The sequence below is a fragment of the Trachurus trachurus genome (assembly GCF_905171665.1).
Source record: "Trachurus trachurus genome assembly, chromosome: 2".
Taxonomy (NCBI): domain Eukaryota; kingdom Metazoa; phylum Chordata; class Actinopteri; order Carangiformes; family Carangidae; genus Trachurus; species Trachurus trachurus.
In genome coordinates, this window is record NC_139914.1 from 15,145,944 (window position 1) to 15,151,943 (window position 6,000).

General features: G+C 40.9%; 1 protein-coding gene across 1 annotated transcript in view; it reads left to right on the forward strand.

The window, feature by feature from the left end:
* Positions 1-6,000, forward strand: part of LOC310999082 (dystrophin-like) — a gene marked incomplete at its 3' end in the record, with an annotated part of 346,130 nt that overhangs the window by 185,565 nt on the left and 154,565 nt on the right. The window lies entirely within an intron of this gene.

The following is a 6,000-nucleotide window of genomic DNA, read 5'->3' on the forward strand; positions in this document are numbered from 1 at the left end:
GTTGTGCTCATGAAACTCTGATTTTGGAAAAAAAACAAAAAAAACATTACAGTTGCAGCTGCCAACAAATCTAAATACCGTTAGAAATCCAAAAGAATCCAAAAGAAAAAGTTTTTTTTTCTCCCATAAATATGCATGACTTAGCCAGATTGTGTTTGTTTTATTTTTTTCCTATATCATTGTGTATGTGAGAGCAGGTGATGTTACTTTGGAATAGAATAGAATAGAAAATAGAAAACACTTTGTTGCCTACAGTAACAGTAACAAGGTTTTAATGGCACAGTAAAAACACAGAAGCACAGTAGCAAAAAAGGTGGGAGGCTAACATACGGGAACCCAGAAAAATGGACGTTGTGGTAACTTCTGGTAAATCAATTTACACAGATTTATTGCAATTATAACAATACAGGGCTCTCAAGTTTTGAAGTGAGTTCAGAGTGAGATTTTACCAGCGGCAGCGGGGATTTGGTTGAAGTGGGAATGGATGTCTGACAAATGACGCATAAATTCATTCAAACAAAAATATTTATGATTTATGACTGGAATAAGTTAACCACGGGCGTCATGCAACCCAAAAATTGGAGGGGGCACAGTGAATGCGAATGTTCTATTGCGCGCACAGCGCGCACAAAATTTTGGGGAGGATGCCCTCAAATCACTTATTTTGGGCACTTATACAGGACTCTACACTAGTATTTGTTAGTTTATTTTTAGAGCACAGCACAATGAAAAATGTTTAAGTAACACATTATTTAACCTTTAAATAATGTTGAGGGTCCAATGTGACCCATTTTTACATTTAGGAACAGTGAAAACACCCTAAACATTTTTCCTCAAGTTGAACTTGTTCAACACAATATTTGATACAGATGCAATGGTCTTTCCTGCCACTATATGATTACTGTATAAATCACAGTAGCATTGACTGATGAGTTGAACGCAGCCTGATGTAAACATTAATAAAACTCAGTAACCAATCACACAGGCAGCTCCATGTTGTCTCTGTGTGATGTTCAGGGACAGGTCAGGACAGTCTGAAGACAGAGCTCTGAGGTTGAAGTCTATAATAATGAGATGAGATGAGAGACACCTGTGACTGTGACAGCTTCGTCTTGACCACATGTCAGCTGATCATCAGCTGCAGCAGAGGAAACTCCGCTGTTCTCCGCTCCACCGCGATGAGCGCTTTTTTTTAAATTTTTTTTTAATTAAGCTCCTACTGTAAACTGGCGCGGATCCGGTGTGTTTATCAAAGCTTGGTCGCCGTGCTCAGGCGTTTGAGCTGCGTTCATGAAGTTAAGAGGCTGCTTTCAAACTCCTCAGGCAGTGATCAGAGTCGGCGGCTTTTTGACTCGTTACGTTACTCACTGGTCGTCGGTGTTTTAGCGATGGTACAGGCTGAGGCCAGTAGGCTACAACAGGTAACAGTGTTGTTGTCTCTTCACCTCTCTCCTGTGATCAGTGCGCCCTCAAATCTGTCCCACTGTTAAAGCGAGTGGTGGACGTCACCGTGGTAATTTAAATGCGTGAGAAATACAATGTGTGGCGTGTGAGCGTGTGAACGGGTGGGAATGCGTGTGTCACACGCCAAATGCGTGAGACTTGAGAGCCCTGACAATACAATTACAAATAGTAAACTTCACCCTCTGCGTGTTACATTAGCAGTTGTTTCTTCTAAACGTTAACAATATTTAGTGGGTAACAGTTAGCTACCATGTTTACCACTTTGTTAGCAGGCTTGTTAGCCAACATTAGCTAGTTAGCCGTAACCGAGGTAACGGTAAACCCGACACTTGGGCCACTTGCTTGTTTGATTCTGGTCGGTTCGATGACAACAAATCATATACAACATGAAATTCCAGAAATTTTAAATTGTAATTAAAGGGATAGTTCAACATTTTGGCAAATTGGCCTATTGCCATAACCCCTATAGTCATAGCAGTAGGTTCGTTACCTTTAATTGTCGGTGCAAGCTATTTTAAGAACGGCGGAGCAGAGCCGTGAGCTGCTCAGAGCTACGCTACGGAGGCTCATTATGGGATTTCTTGGTTTCCCTCATCAAACTCATCAAATACACAGAGGGAAATTCATGCAAAACCACTGATGCACGTTGCCTTCAGGGACAGTTTTTCATCAACAGTCTCTGTATTTCCCTCTAAAACAACTCTGTGTGGTAACGTTGTGTTATTATCTCATAGCGTGGTGAATGTGCAGCTCACAACTTGTCCACCAGAGAGTTGTGGAGTTGTTGGATTGTGTATTTGATGAGGAAAATCCAAGAAATCCCATAATGAGCCTCCGTAGCGTAGCTCTGAGCAGCTCACGGCTCTGCTCCGCCGTTCTAAAAACAGCTTGCACCGACAATTAAAGGTAACAAACCTACTGCTATGACTATAGGGATTATGGCAATGGGCCAATTTGCCAAAATGTTGAACTATCCCTTTATTAAGGAATATCATTATTTTTGGATGTACCAAATCAGAATGTAAACATGATGGTGCTGCTGAATGAAAAGTCAGTTTATATCTAATTTAAGTATTTTAATTCTCACTCATCACCATCATTTCCAGGATGTCCACCATCATTCTGAAGAATTCTGTCCGTTCTCCAGAAAAGACCATAATATACGTACATGCTTTTTTTATTTTTTCATCAGTAGCAGAAGAATGTAACGTGGCCTGTGACATGCATTATAATAGAAATGATGACACATTGACTTATAATAACACCTTTCCCCCGCCTCCCTCATCTGACTGGAAATGGGGTCACTTCCCATTACAGCGGATAATAAATTACACTCTCATCCTGAGACAGAACATCAGGTTAAATATTATAGCAGCCAAGCTAACACTACTCTGCCTGTGTGTGTGTGTGTGTGAGAGGGAGTGTTGACACTGGCCAGGCACTGACTAATGGAGCTGATAATGAAACTTCTCCTTTAATTAAAAAGGTCCCGCGTTGAGCAGTGCACTGTAGTCAGTTGCTGCTGGACACACACACACATCCCGGTACACATACACAATTACAGGTATATAGCCAAACACACACACACACACACACACACACACACACACACACAGAAAGAGAGAGATAATGGCAGTCGGAGCAGTGAAGCATGAATGAAATAGAATCATGTAGCAAACAATCTCATCTAAAGCAGGTAATCCATCCATATCTCTGTGTGTGTCCCATTGTTTTCCCATGATGCTCTATCTTGCCTGTGAGTGAACCTCCGCATGCACAAGTACAGTAGCTACTATGTGTTCATTGCCTTACCCTGAGAAAGAAATTCACCTGTGCTCTAACGCTGTGTTTAAGGAGAAGTATCAGCAGCATTTGTTTGACCTCTGTCAGACTCTACTACTAAAAACAGCACATCCTACCAATTTTAAAATCTTCTTTCAGTCCCCATTTATGTTTCAGGTTGATTTTCTTCCTTATAGTAGCAATGATTCAATATTTTTTAGGTTCTTACCCTGTCTGACAAACATTCAGAAAAGTAAAATAGAGGGTTGTTTACTGTATCATATTCTCAATAGCCTTTATCAGTCTGCGTTAAAGGAGCTATCTGTAATCTTACTATTGCTAACTGCTTGTTTTTAAATTTACCATTCAATTAAAAAACTTCATTATCATTACATTAACAAGGCAAAACCAGGCCAAAACGTGTGCTAAAGTGCCCTCTAGGAGCCAAAACGTGTGCTAAAGTGCCCTCTTCAGTGGCGAGGACGCGCTATATGTGCCCTTTTTTTCCTTTTCGCCCCTGCCCTTCAAAAAGTCTGTGCACGCCACTGGTGACGACATAGCGGAGGAAGGCTGTGATGATGGATGTAGCCTAGCATTCAAAAGTGATAGCAACAAAAGAAAAAAGGAAAATGAGAAGTGCAAAAAAAAACGAAAAACAAGGGCTAAACAGTGATCCCAGAGGAGTGCTGATCTAGGAACAGCTCTGGTAGAGGACCTGAGCTTCAAGGGGGAATACACATTCAGTATTTTTTTTTATTTATGAAAAAGATATTCCAATATAATAACATTATATATATAGTTATAGAAACCAAAGCAAGAGGTTTTGGTGCCTGAAGCTAACCAGCTATGACCTTAACCAGCCTTGTGCACCCATGGGTGGTATCTGCACACTAAAAAATGTTGGGTTATCTCTGTAACCCAATTTCTGAGTTATTGGTGTTGAGTTAAATTTTTAGGTTGTTTTTCCAGAGTGTAACCCATTTTCAGTGTTATAAGGCTATGAATTTAACCCAATTCCTGTTAAGTAATTGGGTTATTTTTCAGTGAGTAACCCATTTGTTGGGTTAAGGGTTGGGTAATTCTGTGACTTAACTGGCCGGTTCATTTGAAAAATGCTGTCCGCGCACTACAACATTGGGTTATTTTTTAACCCAACTATTGGGTCATGTATAAAGCACTTGCTCGACCCAATAGTTGTAGTTAGCATAACCCAACTCTTTGGTTGAATATTCAACCCAAAAGTTGGGTCAAAAAGATGAACCCAACCCGGTGGGTTAAAATAACCCAAAAAAGGGGTTTGTCCTTATTTGAACCAGCAGTTGGGTTAAAATTGGGTTATTTTTTAACCCAACTGTTTTTAGTGTGTGAGGGCTGTTATGCTCAGTTTTGATTCCATCATATTCACACTGAACATTAATAACCTGGTTATTCATATGTGCTTGGTTCTTGGTGTCCTCCCTGGCACCTTGCAGCTACTCGCTCCCTAAGGAATTTCACAGTTTACCAGTCTGGGCTGCCGAAAAACGTGTGTGTCTCTATAAATAAATAAATGTGTGTTTGTGGGGATGTGTAGAAATTTGCATATGTACACATCACAAAGAGAGGGTGTGTGTGCGTGAGAGGAAGGAAACAATCAGAGACTGAAGGAGAGGGAGAGTCACGATCAATAGTCCATTTAAATGGTTGTTGTGCTTTCAGGAAACCTGCTGCAGCTCAACACACACACAGACACACACACACGCAGAGCATTATGCACAGGCACACACAGACGCACAACGCACACATGCACACAGCCACACGCATGTGATTAACTCAAGGAGCTTAATCTGGGTTTGAGAAGAGGTGACAGAAAGAACAGAAAGAGAGGAAATGAAGCGGTGAGGTGGCGAGGAGAGGGAGCGAGGGAAGGAAGGAAGGATATTAAATCCAGGAGGAGCGGAGGAGAAAAGTGGAGGACGAGGAGCACAATGGCACAGGAAATGATTGGAGAAAATAAGAAAGAAAGAAAGAAAAAAAGAAGACAGATCCGTCTCAAACAGAAGCAGGTCCAGACACCAGTTTAAATATTACAGTCTTACAGTGTTTGTGAATAAATCTAATACAGATATCACAGCCTGTCATCACTTCAGAAATAATTGACTTCACTTCCAAACAGGGCCGTTGCTAGGAATTCTGGGGCCCCTGAAAGAAAACTATGGGCCCCTGACTTTTCCACCTTTTTTCTTAGACTACGTATGTATTATCATTTTGGGATGTTGCTGCTGTCCATGTCCATCCCTTTACAACCAAAGTGTTCACATCTTCTACTTCCACCAGTCACAACGCTAACATCACATCACACTGTTTTCTTAAAGCAACACTTAGTTTACGCTGCTCAAATGAGCTCCAACAACACCAGTGACCTTCTTTAATTTAAGGCACAAAAATTCCTGCTGTGTTATGAAACATTAGCGACCGTTCCCACACACAGCTGCCCTCTGCTGCTAAAGAGAAAAACTCTAAATACACCAAAAAGATGAAAGTTTTCACACTTCAGCAGCTCAGGAGGAAGTTTTTTTTGTCTTTCTTAATGTCTTTTTTCTTCCAAAGCAGAAAAGGACAAGAAGAGCACTCTCTCTCTTCCTAGGAAGTGAATAGAAACATTCATAAATACATTTCCAATGTGAGTCATTAAGTTCCATTTTCATTTTGCGGCATTTAGCAGTCGCTCATGCGGAGAGCTGCTTTTAAAACAAGCTTAAAGGTGTAGTACCC